Source organism: Tachyglossus aculeatus, chromosome 8 (assembly GCF_015852505.1).
Source record: "Tachyglossus aculeatus isolate mTacAcu1 chromosome 8, mTacAcu1.pri, whole genome shotgun sequence".
Lineage (NCBI taxonomy): Eukaryota > Metazoa > Chordata > Mammalia > Monotremata > Tachyglossidae > Tachyglossus > Tachyglossus aculeatus.
The window spans coordinates 26,479,024-26,498,494 of NC_052073.1; the positions used below are offsets into that span (position 1 = coordinate 26,479,024).

Here is a 19,471-nt window from a genome sequence, read left to right on the forward strand (position 1 = left end):
ATAGGAGTTCATTACAACGCTTTTTTTTGAGAACTCAGGTTTTTCATTCTTATTATTTCACATTAACAAGTAATGAAAGGAAGTCGGTAATTGAATAGATAGATTAGTCATCTTTCAGAACTAAGAGGCATTGTGATGAGTTCTGCAGTTTACCAAGTTCTGTGGACCAAGAGTGTGTTGCAATGTGACACTTCCTATATCTGGTTCCTGAAACCCTCAGCTTCGGTCCAACTCACAGTTCCCGGTGAAATGGGTTTCATGGTTCCAGTGTCCAGAAGAGAACCACAGAAATCTGCTCTTTGATAATTAGGAAGTTTGGTCACATGCTTTGTGGAAACCGGTTCAGGTTTGCCAGGAACTCTGAACTGGAAGAGGGTGGAGGATTACCTAGTCTGGACAGTCACAATAGACTGTAAGCTCTTCTCTAATCTGTAGGCTTAATTAGGCAGGGAATGTGTCTTATATTGTACTCTTCCAAGTGCTTAGTAAAGTGTTCTGCACATAGTAAGCACTCAATAAATACGATTGAATGAATTAAGATTTTTTCTTGAAGATAATCTCTCTCCCAGGAGCACTGTCCGTATATTCACCAGACCACTGTTTAGGAATAATTAATCATACTTGGTACTAGCTTATTATATGCCAAGCACTGTTCTTTGTCCCACATGGGGCTCACAGTCTAAGCAGGAGGAAGAACAGGTATTGAATCCCCATTTTGCAGATGAGGGAACTGAAGCACAGATCATTTAAATAACTTGCCCAAAGCCACGCAACCGGTAAATAATAATAATAATGATGATGGCATTTATTAAGCGCTAGCATGTGCAAAGCACTGTTCTAAGCGCTGGGGAGGTTACAAGGTGATCAGGTTGCCCCATGGGGGGCTCACAGTCTTAATCCCCATTTTACAGATGAGGGAACTGAGGCACAGAGAGGTGACTTGCCCAAAGTCACACAGCTGACAGTTGGCCGAGCTGGGATTTGAACCCATGACCTCTGACTCCAAAGCCTGTGCTCTTTCCACTGAGCCACACTGCTTCCCTAAATGGCAGAAAAAGGATTAGAATCCCGATCCTCTGACTCCCAGTCCTATGCTCTATCATTCATTCAATCATATTTATCGAGCATTTACCGTGTGACAGAGCCCTGTATTAAGTGCTTGATAACAATGATAGTATTTGTTAAGCCCTTCCTATGTGCCAAGCACCGTTCTAAGCACTGCGGTAGATACAAGGTAATCAGGCTGTCCCACGTGGGGCTCCCAGTTTTAATCCCCATTTTACAGATGAGGTCACTGAGGCACAGAGAAGTTGAGTGACTTGCCCAAAGTGGAGCCGGGATTAGACCCTACGACCTCTGATTCCCAAGCCTGTGCTCTTGCAACTACGCCCGAACTCTTCAGTTTTGATTCTTATAAATTCAAGTGCAAATTCAAATCCAAAGCTGTGGAAATAGGCTCTGTCCTGAAAACTTCTGAACCCTTTCCACTAGGCCATTATACTTCTCACTGGTAAGCACCACTGATTGGTCAATAATTACGACTGACTGATTGACAGCATCTGTGCCTAAGTTATTCAGCAGAATCCAGTGTGGGACTTGACTCTTTTCCAGTAAGCCGCTGCCTTTCTCTGGAGGCTTTTGAATGGCTCATGGCCCCTCCCAGCCCCGGCCCTCAACCTATGCCTGTGTCTTCAACAAGATCCATAAAGCCTAAAGGGAGAGGAATAAGAAGACTATGATCCCTGCCCTGAATTAACTTAGTAATCACACAACCCACTGGTACATTTGGGCCAAGAAGACCTAGCCTGATTTCAGGAAAAGAAGTGTTTTTTTCTCAACTTTGCCTTGTCGCCTGAGATGCTGTTGCCACAGATACTGTGGGCTAAAAACAAACTTTCTGGGTGCCTTGTAAAATCAGAAAACTTATCAAAATGTGTACAGTGTATGCAGGAAAGGCCAAAGAGTAGGGACCTTTAACTCTACAAATCCATCAACAAGGGAGTGTCAGTGAGTCAATTGCATTTATTGAGTGTTTACTGTGTGCAGAGCACTGTACTAAGTGAATGGGAGAGTGTATTCAAACAAAAAACAGGCAGATTCCCTGCTCACAATGAGCTTACAGTCAAGAGGGGGAGACAGACATTAATATGAATAAATTATGGATATAGTCATAAGGGATGTGGGGCTGGGAGGGGTAAATGAATGAAGAGAGCAAGTCAGGGTGACAGAAAGGAGAGGGAGAAGAGGAAAGGAGGGCTGAGTCAGGGAAGGCCTCTTTTCATTCATTCAATTGTATTTGAGTGCTTACTGTATGCAGAGCACTGTACTAAGCACTTGGGAAAGTACAATATAAGAATAAACAGTGATATTTCATTCCCACTGTGAGCTTACAGTCTGGGGACAGACAACGATACAAACAAATACAATTACAGATATGTACATAAGTGCTGTGTGGCTAGAAGGCAGGGAGAACAAAGGGAGCAAGTCAGGGAGACACCGAAGGGAGTGGGAGATGAGGAAAAGTGGGACAGTCTGGGAAGGCCTCTTGGAGGAGGAGTGCCTTCAATAAGGTTTTAAAGGTGGGGGAGAGTAATTGCCTGTCCGATTTGAGGAGGGAGGGCATTCCAGGCCAGATGCAGGACTTGGGTGAGGGGTTGGCAGTTAGACAGGCAAGATCAAGGCACAGTGAAAAGGTGAGAGCTAGAGGAGCAAAGTGTGAGGGCAGGGTTGTAGAAGGTGAGAGGTAAGGTAGGAGGGGGCTAGGTGATGGAAGTCTTTAAAGCCAATGGTGAGGAGTTTTCATTTGATGCCAAAGTGGATGGGCATTGCGTTGGAGATGAAAGCGTGAAGCAGCGTGGCTCAGTGGAAAGAGCACGGGCTTGTGAGTCAGAGCTCATAAATTCTAATCCCGGCTCCACCACTTGTCAGCTGTGTGACTTTGGGCAAATCACTTAACTTCTCTGTGCCTCAGTTACCTCATCTATAAAATGGGGATTAAGACTGTGAGCCCCACGTGGGACAACCTGATCACCTTGTATCCTCCCCAGCTTAGAATAGTGCCTTGCACATAAAATGCACTTAACAAATGCCATTATTATTATTATTATTATTATCATCATTATTATTATTATTATTATTATGAAAGGGGGCGGTGGTGGTGCGCGGTGGGGGGAAGAGTAATTGTCCATCAGATAAGCAAAGGAAGCATTAAAAGATACAGAGAGGTACAAACTCAGAGGCCTTGTGGCCTAACTGAGGACTTCTGACAGGCCCCCTGACCGGCTCTGGCAGGGACCGGGTAGCTCTCTTGAAATGGGGGCCTCAGAAAAGACATGATCAAAAGGGGCATATGTAAAAACCACACTGGGACCTGCAAATGGCCAGTGTGCCAGCCCAGCAAAAGATAGATATCCATATTCCTGGAATGGAACACTTTGAGCACTTGATATTCACCCCACTCTCAGCCCCACAGCACTTATCTATCAACTGTTTCATTATGCTCTCCCTATGTGCTTATTACAATGTTTTGCTCCCATTAAGTGCTAAAGAAATGATTGAATGATCATGCTTAGTACAGTGCTTTCCATGCAATAAGTGCTCATTACATACCACTGATTGTTTCCACAGGGATTTGTATCCTTTGAGCATTTGCTATTCACTCCACCCTCATTCCCACAGCATTTATGTACATATCCTTAGTTTATTTATATTAATGTCTGGATCCCCCTCTAGATTGTAAGCTACTTGTGGGCAGAGCATGTGTCTCTCCCAAAAGGTTAGTACAGTTCTCTCTGTACACTGTAAGTGCTCAATAAATACCACTGATTGATTGAAGGGATTCCCAGCTAAGCTAAAACATCAGCCTTTCGGCCACATCCACAAGCACCTGCTAGATACCACTGACTGATTCATTCATACACAATCAATCAATCAATGGTTTTAACTTACAAAGAAGAACTTACAAAGAACTTACAAAGAACTTACAAAGTGCTTGGGAAACTATAGTGACACAGAGTCGGAAGACATGATTCCAGAGCACCAAGGAGCTTATCCACAGTGTCATCTTCTAGAGTGAAGGACCAGACTCTCAATCCCTTATGTTAGGTGCAGTGTGAGTGTGTTTGTGTGTATGTGTGTTCACGCCTCTCCCTGTACCTTCCTTGGATTGGAGACAATCCTTTAATCTTTTCCCATAAATACAGAGCAGAGTCAATCAGTCAATTGATGTTATTTGAGTGATGACTGTGCAGAGCGCTGTACTAAGCACTTGAAAGAGCTACAAGAGAGTTGGCAGTTTCCCTAACCATCACTGAGCACTTAATGTGTACAGAACACTGGACTAGGTGATTGGGAAAGTGCAGAAAATAGGGTCGGTAGAGTCACCTTCCAGATACAATGGTTGTTATTTCAGCCCCAACTGTAGTAAATGCAGGATGGATGTTTATTGCCCTCTTTGAACATGGCCAGAAAACAACCTCATGTGGGACAGGGACTTTCTTCTACAGGGTTAACATATCTATCCCGGTGCTAAGAATAATGCTTGACACACAGTAAGAACTTAATAAATACTAATAAATGTGAAGAGGAAAAAAAGGCTGGGTAGACAGCTACAGCTTTATCTACTTCAATCTTGGTCTGTCCTACCCTGGGCCAACAGAGCTTCTCTCCTACCTGGAGTTACTTGATCAAATTCCAGCCTGCCTGAGTCACTCCTATTGCTTTCCGGGACAGATTCATTAAGTTTTATGAAATTTACCAGACGCTTCAGCGTCTTCAGCTCTAACCAGAAGTGTGAGAAAGGGGCGACGGTCTTGACTGATTGTGCTGTACAAACTTGTTCTCCCAATTCTTTTGGAAAAAAAGTTTGAGTTGGGTTTAACGGGTGGATGTTTCCAGCTCTAGGTGAGTAGGGAGGATCAGATTCCACTCGAAACTATTTAGCCAGATTTCTAGGTGAGGGATGAGGGCCTCACTTGGACAATATGTCCGCTAATCAACCAAACTCATCCTCTCCCTTTCACGGGCCTGGGACTCCCTCTTTCTCCCCCTCTAGACTGTAAGCTTGTTGTGGGCAGGGAATGTGTCTACCAACTCTGTTATTCTGTGCTCTCCTGAGCACAAAGTACAGTGCTCTGCACACAGTAAGCACTCAATAAACATGATTGACTGATTGATTCTGACAGACCACTGCTCTCCTTGTCTTCAAAGTCCTTCTAAAATCACATCTCCCGCAGGAGGCCTTCTCTGAGCAATCCTAATCTTCCCACTTTGTAATACTAATAATGATGGTATTTGTTAAGCACTTACTATGTACAAAGCACTGTTCTAAGTGCTGGGGAGATTACAAGACAATCAGGTTGTCCCATGGGGGGCTCACAGTTTTAATCCCCATTTTACAGATGAGGTAACTGAGGCACAGAGAAATGAAGTGACTTGCCCAAAGTCACACAGCTGACAGTTGGCAGAGCTGGGATTTGAACCCATGACCTCTGACTCCAAAGCCCGTGCTCTTTCCACTGAGCCACGCTGCTTCTCTCACTGAGCCATACTGTAATAGCAATAATAATAATTTTGGTACTTATTTTTTTATGGCATTCATTAAGCTTTTACTATGGTCCAGGCACTGTACTAAGGTCTGGGGTAGATTCAACCTAACAGGTTGGACACAAGCGCGTACCACATGGGGCTTAGAGTCTTCATCCCCATTTTCCAGATGAGGTAACTGAGGCACAGAGAAGTGACCAGCCCACGGTCACACAGCGGACAAGTGGAAGAGCCAGGATTTGAATCCAGGTCCTTCTGACTCCCAGAACCTTATTAAGTTAGAGATCAGGACATTAGAGAAGCAGCATGGCTCAGTGGAAAGAGCCCGGGCTTTGGAGTCAGCGGTCATGGGTTCAAATCCCAACTCTGCCAATTGTCAGCTGTGTGACTTTGGGCAAGTCACTTAACTTCTCTGGGCCTCAGTTACCTCATCTGTAAAATGGGGCTGACTGTGAGCCCCCCGTGGGACAACCTGACCACCTTGTACCCTCCCCAGCACTTAGAACAGTGCTTTGCACACAGTAAGTGCTTAATAAATGCCATTATTATTATTAAGTTCTTACTATATGCCAAACACTGTACAAAGTGCTGGGGCAGATACAAAGTGGGGGACAGTCCCTTGACCATGCAAGGGTCACAGGGAGGGTAGGATGGAGAATTCATATTGAATCCCCATTTGACAGATGAAGAAACAGACACAGAGAAGTTAAGTGACTTGCCCAAGATCACACAGCTGGTAAGTGGGAGGTCCCAGGTTCTCTGACTCCCAAGCCTGTATGATTTGCTTGTATCCATGCCAGCACTTAGGACAGTGCTTGGCAAATAGTAAACTCTCAATAAATACCATTATTGTTATTATTACTTCCTCAGACTTTCTGTGCCACCTAAACACTTAAGTTACCTCATTCATTCAGTCAATCTTATTTATTGAGTGATTACTGTGTGCAGATCACTGTACTAAGTGCTTGGGAGATTACAATGCAACAATAAACAGACACATTCCCTGCCCACAATGATTTTACAGTCTGGGAGGGGCGTGACAGACATTAATATAAATAAATTTCAGATATGCACGTAAGTGCTGCGGGGCTGGGAGAAGGGAAGAACAAAGTGGGCAAGTCAGGGTGACTCAGAAGGGAGGGGGAGAAGAGGGAAGGTACCACAGCCCCTGCAGGACTAAAAAGTTCATCATTCAACCAATCAATGGTGGCATAGTGGATAGAGTACAGGCCTGGGATTCAGAAGGTCATGGGTTCTAATCCTATCTCCCCCACTTGTCTGATGTGTGACCTTGGGCAAGTCACTTCACTACTCTGTGCCTGTTACCTCATTTGTAAAATGGGGATCGAGACTGGGAACCCCACATGGGACAGGGACTGTGTTCAACACTATTTGCTTGTATCCACCCCAGAGCTTACTATGTGCCTAGCACATAGTAAGAGCTTAACAGATACCATTATTATCGAGGATGCATTGGGTGCAGAGCACTGTATTAAGCCCTTAAGGGAGCAAAGTAGAGTTGGTATGCATGATATCTGCCCCCAAGGAGTTCAAGATTTTATACGCTCTATGATCCCCTCACCCCCAGTTGTACTTCATTTGTCCGTCTCTCTAGACTGTCAACTCCTTGAGAGTAGGGTTCATGTCTTCTAATTCTTTGGTACGCTCCTGAATGCTTCATACAGTGCTCTTCACAGAGCAGGTGCTCAATAAATGCCATCAATCATGATGAAAGTCAGATCTTCGGTATGAATCATCCATTGAACAGTAATGACTAAGCACCTAGTGTGTCTAGAGCTCCATATTAAGTCCTTAAAATTATAGTATATGATAGGCAGGGAACTTTGAAGCTGAAAATAAAAATAAAAAGCTTTGCAATAGCCATCCTTACTGGGCCACATACTGAAAGGAAAAGCACAGTGAGGTCAGGGCAGTATGAAAAGATTTAAACTCAGTGCTGGTCCCTGTCAACCTTGCAGCTAATGAACTTTGCTCACCTAATGCCAACCTACTCACTATACTTCAATCTCATCTAGCTTGTCTCCGATCCCTCGCCCACATCCTGCCTCTGGCCTGGAACACATTCCCTCCTCTTATTAGAAAGACAATCACTTTCCCCACTTTCGAAGCCTAATTAAAAGCACATCTCCTCCAAGAAACTTTCCCCAACCAAGGACTCATTTGGTCTTCTCCCACTCCCTTTGGCATCACCCTTGCACTTGAAGGGGGTTGATTTGCACCCTTTATTCACCCCTCCCTCAGCTCTATAGCACTTATGTATATATCCATAATTCACTTGTATTAATGTCACTGTCACCTTCTAGACTATAAGCTCTTTGTGGGTAGGGAAAGTGTCTACCAACTCTGTTTTATTGTACTCTCCCAAACAGTACAGTGCTCTGCATGAAGTAAGTGCTCAATAAATCAGATTTATTCATCTCCTAATCCAAGAATCATTGACTTAGCCTGTGCTATGGTGATTGCTGCTTCAAGACTCAAATGGAATTCCAGATGTTTGGCTATATGGTGCATCTTTGAGGTTATAAAAATATATTTTTTTTTTCCTAGAGTGAAAATGAGGCCATATCTCTCTACCTCCCGATATTCTGGCACCCCTTATGCACCTCCTCACTCAGTCCCCCTCCAATCCCTATTTGGGCAGCTTCCTTCTTGGAGCTACACAATAAACTTGACAGTTCTTGAAAACAAAAATGCAAGTGAGATGACTCATGGGTTTCCCCGGGGTTCCCTCAGGGGAGATTCTCTTGGGTCATGTGCTCCAGCCTCCCCACTGCATAGCAAGCCATCTGACCTGCAGATGTGCAAAGTATTAGAAGGAGGGTAAGGGTGGGAGAGCAAAGTGGAGAACTGAGAAAATTATCCAAGTAACTAGGAGGTAGTGTGGTCTAAAGGAAAGATCACCAGCTTGGGAGCCAGAGGGCCTAGGTTCTAATCCTGGTTCCGCCACTTGTCTGCTGTGTGACCTTGTTGCTTAACTTCTCTATGCCTCAATGACCTCATCTGTAGAATGGAGATTAAATTAAAAATCACTTCTCTTTGCCTCAGCTACCTCAGGTGTAAAATAGGAATTGAGACTGTTAGCCCTGCATGGGACAGGGACAGTGTCCAACTGAATTTGCTTGTATTCACCTCAGCGCTTAGTACAGTGCCTGGCACATAGTAAGTGCTTAACAAATACCATCATTATTATTCCCTCCCAAGTGCTTAGTACAGTGCTCTGCACACAGTAAGTGCTCAATAAATACGATTGAATGAATGAATGAATTAGTCCCATATGGGAAAAGGACTGCATCCAACTTGATTACCTTATATTTACTCCAGCTCTTAGTACAATGCCTGAGACATAATAAACACTTGAGTACCATTAAAATAATAAAAATACTAATGATAATAATAAGCTTGCTCTGTGTCTTTAGGCACGTAACGTTACCTCAGTCTTCACATCTCCAAAATGGTATTATTGATGCCTACTTCACAGTAGTGTTGGGAGGCCAAAATGAGCTAATGGGTTTAGACATAAGATCCTTATAAATAGAAGGTATTATTTGGACTTTTTGCAAATTAAACAAGGCAAAAGAGGTATATGTGCCTGAATTATTTGAGCAATTTCTTTGGGGATTGCATCCCTAGCCTAATGTAGATCTGGGGATAAAATGAAAGGTATCATCGGCATTTCTTCCAGTTGTAAAAATGATTCTGCACCAGTAAACCCAAATTGTTGAGGGTGACTCTCCTGCTCTGGGAAAGGGAGATGCAGGGTGATTTAGTGGATAGAAGGTGGGCCTAGGAGTCAAATGTACCTGGGTTCTAATCCCAACTCTGGCTCTTGTCCACTATGTAGCCTTGGACAAGTCACTTAACTTCTCTGTGCCTGTAACCTCATCTGTAAAATGGGCACTAAGATTGCCCATGTTCAGGCACTCATTTAAGCACTGGGGTAGATACGATGTAATTGGATTGGATACAGCTTATGTCCCACATGGGGCTCACAGTTTTAATCCCCTTTTACAGATGAGTGAACTGAAGCACAGAGAAGTGAAGTGACTTGCCCAAGGTCACACAGCAAACTAGTGGCGGAGCCGGGATTAGAACCCAAGTCCTTCTGACTCCCAGGCTTGTGCTCTATCTGCTAGGCCAAGCTGCTTCTCCTCAGTTTGATACAATTAAACTTTTGAGGACTCCATTCCAGATACTACGGAGATGCCCTGCCACTTGAAGATACATCTCTTTGGACAAATAGAAGTGAGGAGTGAAGATAGCCATTCTGGATAATCAAAACCCCAGTGCTTCCTTATTCTTAATAGCAGAATTTTTTTGGCTTAAATTACCCAGCTAACTACCTCAACTCAGATTTCCTATTAGGCAAGACATGTGGGGTGCTATCATCAGTTAGAGAGATGCTATTTGGGTTTCAGAAGGATTGAAATGCTTTAATCCCCGTGATGTGATTAGAAAAAATACTAAGCAGTGTTGAGAATCCCCCCCGCCCTTTGAATTATGCAAACGGATACTTACATTTGTGGAAAAACTTTAAGAAGTTCCGTGCCATTACCCAGGGAGTGAACCAGAAAAACCATAATAGATTGAGTAGCCTTATAAATGGATAATCTGTTGTATCACACTCTGAAGAGAGATAAGGTATTTATGGTATATTTGTGGAGGGGGGTTGCCTATGCTAACAAAGTCTTTTAGTGCACAGGCTTCCCGTGGCTCTTCTTTCCCCATAGATTAGGGGTGTGCTGTCTCATCAGAAACCAGGGTTACGGCTGGTTGAGTGGAGCCCGCTCTGGCCATTTCTAGGAATCTTCAGAGAGGTGGCTTATAGGAAACTGCAGTTAAATCCCCGCTTTGGGTCTGTCAGGGTAAAACTTTCTGGCTGGGATGAGAAGATCGTATGGTTTCATTATATAGTACTCTCCCAAGCTCTTAGTAAAGTGCTTTCCACACAGTTAAGTGCTCAATAAATAAGATTGAATGAATGGATTATTTAAAGGCCGACATGCAGCGTGACCTACTAGCAAGAACATGAGCTTGGGAGTCAGAGGACATGGATTCTAATCCCAGCTCCACCATCTGTCTGCTGTGTGACCTTGGGCAAGTCACTTCACTTTTCTGGGCCTCAGTTACCTCATCTGTAAAACGGGGATTAAGACTGTGAGCCCCGTGTGGAACCTGATCACCTTGTAACTGCCCCAGTGCTTAGAACAGTGCTCGGCACATAGTAATAATAATAATGATGGCATTTATTAAGTGCTTAGTATGTGCAAAGCACTGTTCTAAGCGCTGGGGAGGTTACAAGGTGATCAGGTTGTCCCACGGGGGGCTCACAGTCTTCATCCCCATTTTACAGATGAGGAAACTGAGGCTCAGAGAAGTTAAGTGACTTGCCCAAAGTCACACAGCTGACAGTTAGAGGAGCTGGGATTTGAACCCATGACCTCTGACTCCAAAGCCCGGGCTCTTTCCACTGAGCCATGCTGCTTCTCAATACCATTATCATTAATTAAATTATTTCACTAAAAAACAGAGTACAAGCTGATCATCTGGCTTTCTGGGGTTCTTTCAGCTTCAGGATGACTCCTTTTCTTTTTTAAATGTTATTTGTTAAGTGCTTACTAGGTGTCAGGCACTGTACTAAGTGCTAGGGTAGATACAAGTTTATCAGGTTGGACACAGTTTACAGGGGAGGAAGAGGAGGTATTTCATCCCCATATTACAGGTAAAGGAACAGAAGCAGAGAGAAGTCACATGATTTACCCAAGGTCCTATAGCAGACAAATGGCAGAGCATGAAGGTGCTCATAAATAATAATAATAATAAGGTATTGTTCATAATTTGAATCAGATTCTAAAGAAATTTCTTTTTGGAGAGGTGAGTTGAAGCCTTAATGATAATAATAGTGGCATTTATTAAGCACTTACTCTGTGCCAAGAATTGTTCCAAGCATTCGGGTAGCTATAGCTGTCCCTGTCCCTGTCCCTCATGGGGCTGACAGCCAAAGCGGAAGGGAGAACGCTTCCCTAATTAGGAAGCTGAGGCACAGAAAAGTTCAGTGACTTGCCCCAGATCTCACAGAAGGCACATAGGTGAGTTGAATTAGAATCCAGGACCTTTGACTTGACCATGCACTTTCCACTAGGCCGCAACATTTCATCAAAACTATTGCGGCATGCTAGTTGGTTGATGGGAAAGGTTTCTGGATGAGGCTGAGGCCTTGCAGGAGTTAGTTCACAGAGAACTGACAATCTAATAGGGGCGAGGGAAGCAGGAGGGAAGGGAGAGAGGCAGGTCCTGTCATATGCCGTCAATCACCTCCTAACCGTAGTGGCTCCATGGAAACATCTCTCCCAGAACGCCCCACTCCATCTGCAGTCATTTGTAGGGTATCCATAGAGTTGAGTTTTTTTGATAAAAATACAGAAGTGGTTTACCACTGCCTTCTTCCACGCAGTAAACTTAAGTTGCCACCCTTGACTCTCTCCCACGGCGCTGCTGCCCAGCACAGGTGAGTTTTGACTTGTAGCAGATTGCCTTTCACTCACTAGCCACTGCCCATGCTAGGAATGGAATGGGTAGGCCTCTGCCTGACTCTCCCTCCCATAGCAGAGACTGGTAGAGGTCTGGAAACTCTCCAGATGCCATCCTGAGAGGGGAAAAAAGCAGGACAAGAGGCAGAGGAGAAAGAAAAGGATGAGAGGGAAAGGGACTGGGAAATATATGATAGCATCCCAAGTGACAAGCGTCGTCAGCCCAAACCAGAGGAGAGACCTTCAAGGAGAGACCTCTTCTAGACTGTGAGCTCATTGTTGGGTAGGGACCGTCTCTATATGTTTCCCACTTGTACTTCCCAAGCGCTTAGTACAGTGCTCTGCACACAGTAACCACTCAATAAATACGATTGAATGAATGAATGTACATGACCCCGGAAAGACCCCCCCATTACAAGGTACTAAATCCTTGATAATTGGACAGGTTTAGTCCCAGGAAGACACGTCCAACTTTCTTTGCTTTGCTGTCCTGCACAGACTATGAGGCAAAAGTAATACTGGAGATGTGTTTGCTTCAGTGCAGATGTCCTAAGGAGGATGCACGATGCAGACTGTAAGCTTGTTGTGGGTAGGGAGTCTGTATTATATTGTGTATTATACTCGTGCAAGCACTTAGTACAGTGCTCTGCATGCAGTAAGTGCTCAATATGACTGACTGATGAGGACAAATGACAGCAGAACAGCCCAAGGAGTAGTCACATGGTGAACTGCAACGGGGAAACAAAGCAAGAGGGTCAGAAGAAACACTTCAAGTGAAAAGCTTCAGGCTTGCTGCTTCTCAGCTGAAAAATGAGTCAACCGCCAAAAAGAGAGACTTACAGGGCACAGTCTGATCAGAAATTGAGGAGGTCTATTAAAGCAGAATAATAATAATAATGATGGTATTTGTTAAGCGCTTGCCAGGTGTCAAGCACTGCTCTAAGTGCTGGAGTAGATTCAAGTGAATCAGGTTGGACACAGTCCCGGTCCCACCTGGGGCTCACAAGCTTAATCCCCATTTTACTGATGAGGTAACTGAGGCCCAGAGAAGTTAGGTGACTTGCCCAGGGTCACACAGCAGCTGGCAGACAAGTGACAGAGGTGCGATTAGAACTCAGGTTATTCCGACTCCCAGGGCCGTGGTCTATCCACTAGGTCACACTGCTTCTCTAGTTGCTTCATAAGGATCATGAGACAAGGAGGAAAAGGGGCAAATAGGGTTAGGGACTAGAAAAAGCAAAGATAGGTGACAGTACCAAGAAGAGCTAGCCTGTGTCTACAAGCTGTGCAATCGGGCCTGCGAGGCCCACCTTGGCCTTTTCAGCCACCCACGTATCCAAAGAGTTAGTGATATTCTATTAATAGTGACTGTGGTCTTTAAGGGCTTAATATGTGCCAGGCACTGTGCTAAGCACTGGGATAGATACAAGACAATCAGGTCCCAAGTGGGGCTCACACACATTCTAAATAGGAGGGAGAACAGGTATTGAATCCCCATTTGGCAGATGTGGGAACTGAGACACTGAGAAACTAAGTGACTTATCCAAGGTAACACAGCAGACAAGCGGCAGAGGTGAGTTTAGAACACAGGTCCTCTGACTCCCTGACTTGTGCTCTTTTTAATAATAATCACAATGGCATTTATTAAGCACTTACTATGTGCAAAGCACTGTTCTAAGAGCTGGGGAGGTTTCAAAGTGATCAGGTTGTCCCAGAGGGGGCTCACAGTCTTAATCCCCATTTTACAGGTGAGGTAACCGAGGCACAGAGAAGTTAAGTGACTTGCCCAAAGTCACACAGTTGACAGTTGGAGCTGGGGATTTGAACCCATGACCTCTGACTCCAAAACCTGTGCTCTTCCACTGAGCCACACTGTTTCTCAACTTCTTTTCTTTTCTACTAGGACACACTGCTTCTTTAGTCTTTGCACACACACACACACACACACACACACACACACACACAAAAAAAAAAAAAAAAAAAAAAAAACCAAAAACATTCACTACCATTTAGGTACGAAGATGAGCTCTGTCAGTAACTCCCCCAACTCATTCAGGAAAAGCAATGAGAGACACACAGTAAAGATCTGGGGCTACACCTGAGAACTGGAGAGGGATTCCCAGGTCTGACTCCGAAACCTCAGCCCACCACAGTGGATGTCACGATTCAGACGAATCATTTCCTCGAGCAATCGCACTCAAAATTCTCCTCTGCCATGGGATTTGCCAGACCGGGTGTCTTCCGTGTGACACACTTTCCAGAATTAGAATGCATCGTTCCTGCTGACTGTATTGTACTCTCTCAAGAACTAAGTACAGTGCTCTGCCCATAGTGAGTGCTCAATAAATACCACTGATTGACTGACTGTTTTGAACTCTCCTGAGAATTTAGGCTCACATTCTCCTCCAGTTTCTGGACTGGAAAAGTTTTCCTGGAGAGTCTGGGAAATGCATTAAGGTATTCTTTTCCTCTGTTCCAGTGCCTTTTCCTCTGTTTGCATTCCACCTATCTTTCCCTTCTTCACGGTGATCCCTTTCAGCAGCACTGCAGGGAAAACATTAACTCTGACTCCTGACCACAAGGTTACTGTTTTCAGATCTCTTGGAGTTGGTCTCCGGGATGGGCATGCTGATAAATTAGCAGCTCTGTTGAGGGAACAATTATGTTAATGCTGCATTAATCCAGGGGCCTTGTTAGAGAGGAAAGGGCACATGATTTCAATATATGAAAAGGTGCTGAGAGGAGATCCAGTGGTTATCTTTGGATAATTGCCTGGCAAAATCCGCAAAGCCATTAAAAGCTGTTGGCATCTTGCAGTTTTCTTTCAGCAATCCCTGCTCCCTAAAGAACGCTGGAAAAGATACCTGCCCCCACCATACACCCCCGCAAAAAAAAAAAAAATAATAATGGGCTTGGCAGAATATATTACATACAGGAACTGCAGGGGGAAAGACAGCTTTTCATCCTTCTCTTTCAATATGAATATCCATGCAGGAAATTATGTTCTAGCCAAAACAACTCTTTAAATGAATGAGGGTAGTGTTACTGGACTGCCTGTCACTGCCCCTTCAACAAGACCTTTGCAACCTTCCCATCAAAATTCCCTGGTTTTGGGACACTCCTGTGATGGACATGCCAGGTGTTCAGAGGTTTGGCTCTCCCCATCCTGAGTTCAGGGATGTTTATCTAATACTTACCTAATTTCCAGGCAAAAGATGTTTGGCCAAAGCAAGGCTTTCTGGGGAAAGATGGAGCATTTCCTGGTTTTCACTTCAGATGGAAATACCCTGGGAATACTTGGAGAGGAAAAGTAACTGAAAAAATTTCCAAATATCCATCAAATGACCTGTTTGGGCCCAGAGCGGGCAGCTATTTTCTCCGTTTCTCATTTAAACGCTTCTCGGCGGGAGCAGGAGTGAGCAGCGTGCCAGCCCAAGTCCTTATTTGAAACAATAGTCGATTTTTCTCAAATGAAGAAAAAAAATCTGAAAGAGCCACAGGCCAGCTTGGCAGGGTCCGAAAACGGTTCTCCAGGATCACATTCATCATCATTTTCGTCCTGAACTAAGTACTCTACCGGTGTCCCTAGCAGGCATTGATCCTTCCCCAAAGCCTCTACTTTTTGAATTTCTGCAGCCTCTTCTGTGGCTACTATTCTATTCAGAAAACCACAGGCAGTTGCAATCCTGGACCCGGGTATGCTCTGCCCTGAGATCACCTCTCTCCTGGGGGTTCCTTAGGTAATTCGCTCTAAAACAACCCCAAGTACCAAATAGAAAACTCAAACTGGAGAGGCTGTAATAGAATGCAGAGTGAAAAGTCATTCTACCCACTAGATTCTTGGAAACACAGATCACTGAAAGACATGAGTGGGTATTTTTGCTGCCTTAAACGTCACTAGGTGTCTGCAACCGCAAAACAGGACTTCGGAGACCAAAGGGGTAAATAATTTATGGGTGTAATCAGTAACAATGAGTACAATTCTCCCATCTCCCAGGCCAAGTGGCACAAGATGATGATATAATAATAATAATAATGATAATAACTTTTGTTTAGCACTTACTATGTGCCAGGAACTGTACTAAGCACTGGGTGGATGCAAGCAAATCATGTTGGATACAGTCTCTGTCCCACATGGGGCTCACATTCTTAATCCCCCTTTTATAGATGAGGCAACTGAGGCACAGAGAAGTTAAGCAACTTGCCCAAGATCACAAAACAGACAAGTGGCAGAGCCAGGATTAGAACTCAGGTCCTTCTGACTCCCAGATTTTTGCTTTAGCCACTATGCCATGCTGCTTCTTAATGATTGAATCCAGCTATGCCCCTACCTTGAGTGTCTCTTTGCCCACAGGTGCTGGACAGGGCTGAGGACATGGACCAAACTCACTGGGTTGCGGAATGATAATGATGGTATTCGATAAGCGCTTACTATGTGTGAAGCACTGTTCCAAGCGCTGGGGGGGATACAAAGTGATCCGGTTGTCCCACATGGGGCTCACAGTCTTAAACCCCATTTTACAGAAGAGGTAACAGACACAGAGAAGTTAAGTGGCTTGCCCAAGGTCACACAGCTGACAAGTGGCAGAGCCGGGATTCAACCCCATGACCTCTGACTCCCAAGCCCGGGCTCTTTCCACTGAGCCACGCTGCTTCTCTAAGACTAGAAGAGGAGTGCATGGATTAATTCATTCAATAATATTTATTAAGCACTTACTGTGTGCAAAGCAATGTACTAAGTGCTTATGGATATCTTCCCTCCAACCCTATGGCAAGAACATTTTAACCAAGGCTGCACCCTTCTAGCTCCCAATGAGTTATTGTTTGGGACCTTTCTGAAAAGGGAATGACATTGATAATACTACTACTACTACTACTGCTACTACTACCACTACTCCTACTACTACTACTTATTAAGCACTTACTATGTGCCAGGCACCATTCTAAGCACTGGGTTAGATCCAAGATAACCGGGTTTGACACAGTCTCTGTCCCACATGAGATTCACTGTCTTAAACCCCATTTTACAGATGAGGGAACTGAGGCACAGAGAAGTGAAGTGACTTGCCCTAGGGCACACAGCACACAAGTGGAGGAGCTAGGATTAGATCCCAACAACTTCTCATGACCCCTGCCTGCCCTTACATTGAAGCTACTGGCTCGACTCTACTGCAGCTGCTAGTTTCTCAGGTGAATCAAGGTTGTCCCTCTTCCCATTTCCCCAAGGCCAAGGGACAAAAGATGGAGACTGGGAAGAAGCTTGGAACATTCCAACCCGACTTGATTAGAGAGGAGAGGGAAGGAAATCCTGCTATCTTGTGTTTATTCTGCCTGATCCTTCCAGTATTTACATTCTGAATGCTTGGTTTTTGGACATACAGAGTTCATCAGTTCATCACACAGATCTGCTTTGAGTTAGGAAGGGGCAGTTGAATTATCCCCAATATACAAAGGAGGAAACTGAGGAACAGCACAGATGAGTTTCTAGCCCACGGCAACTCATTATCATTTATTATGTCCCGGGTTACTACTGATAACAATACTAATAACAATGCCAAATTTAACAAGACCTGTTGCTGCACAAAGCATATACAATACAGGGTTCCGAATCTCAGAGAATTTGACCGGTGAAAAAGAGAGAGAGGTCAAGCCAAGACTCCTAATGCCCAGTTGTGACCTGTTCCCATTAGAACACAAATCAGTAGTGTTTGTTAATTCAGTGCATTGCTCTCTCTAGTCTAATGATACTTCCAGAAAGCAGTGGATCTAGAGCTAATAGTAGGCTGTCCCAGATCTAGGTGATATCTTCATCAGAAAACTCCAATTAGAGCAAGTTCAAAGGGAATGACATTTGGAAAAGCCTCTGGAGCCAAAAGAAACGTTCTTAGCGGCTGAAGCAAAACATCTTGCTACCAGCACTCATCCGTTGGGTCACCATTTTGGAGACTCACTCCTTTCACTCAAATTTTCCAACAGCAAAGCATTCTCTTTTTTTAATGTCATTTATTAAGTGCCTACTATGTGCCAAGGCATTGTGCTAAGCTCTGGGGAAGATATAAGTTACTCAGTTTGGACATAGTCCATGTCCCATATGAGGCTTGCAGTCTTAATCCCCATTTTACAGGTGAGATAACTGAGGCACAGATAAGTTAAGTGTCTTTTCCAAGGTCATACAGCAGACAGTTGGAGGAGGCAGGATTAGAACTCAGGTCCTTCTTACTTCCGGGTCCATGCTCTTAATGGAAAATATGGCTAAGTATCTTTGTCCAATGCCCTAATTGTTTATGATCAGTGGTACTTATGGAGTACTTAGTGTGTGCAGAACATTGAACTACGCACTTGGGGGAGTACAATATAGTATTAATGGACAGCCTAAATAATAATAATAATAATAATAATGGTATTTACTGAGTGCTTGCTATGTGCAAAGCACTGTTCTAAGCGCTGGGGAGGTTACAAGGTGATCAGGTTATCCCATAGGGGGCTCACAGTTTTAATCTCCATTTTACAGATGAGGTAACTGAGGCACAGAGAAGTTAAGTGACTTGCTTAGAGTCACACAGCTGACAGTTGGCAGAGCCGGGATTTGAACCCATGACCACTGACTCTAAAGCCTGTGCTCTTTCATTTGAGCCATGCTGCTTCTCAAAAAAGGGTATTGGACCTAAAAAAAGGTATTGGACCAGGAGATCATGCCAAAAGGACTATGGAGAGGAATTCTCCAAAACTGGGAGTGCCAACACATAGAAATGAACGCACAAAAAGGACAAATGGTTTATGGCATATTTTCCCCAGTCAACCCTTCTCCTCCTCCCAGAGTGATACACCAGGAATGTGATAAAATGAATGATCTCTTTTAATGCTGCTGTAGTATATATTGAGTTCATCAGTTGAGATCCTCCTAGGGACCAGGGACTTTGTGTGTGTCTCTGCACGTAGAAGACATTCAGTCAACAGGAATGAATGACCAGGCTTTGAGAGGAGGAGGGGAGTGAATGTCTACACAATGTGTCGGGGCTGAGTAAAGTCCTGTTGCAAAGAGGAGGGTGTGTTTGGGTAGGGAGGCTGAGGAGAGGGGATTAACCAGCTCACTGGGCTGTCAGCACTCCACCCCCACAGAAGGAATGCTGTTCTGCTACTCCTGAAGAGGTGCGACGAGGCTTCCCTCCCCGGTAACCACTAGGCCACCGGACCCTAGTTTGGAGTGGTCATTTAGGAAGATTTTTCTATTGCCATTAGCCCTTTCCTCTCCCCACCCCCTTCCAGGGCCTCAGGGAATCAAGGTAGCAAATTTGGGTAGCAAATCTGTCACTGGGGATGGTATAGGCTACCAGGATGGAAGAAAGGCAAGATGAGACAAGCTTGGCTATTGGAGGAAG

At 44.5% G+C, this 19,471-nt stretch overlaps 1 non-coding gene across 1 annotated transcript; it reads right to left on the reverse strand.

Moving 5' to 3' along the window:
- Positions 1–12,080: 12,080 nt before the first annotated feature.
- LOC119931944 lies at positions 12,081–12,218 on the reverse strand. Its single transcript, XR_005452240.1, has one exon. It is a non-coding gene; the product is annotated as a small nucleolar RNA SNORA7 (small nucleolar RNA).
- Positions 12,219–19,471: the final 7,253 nt, after the last annotated feature.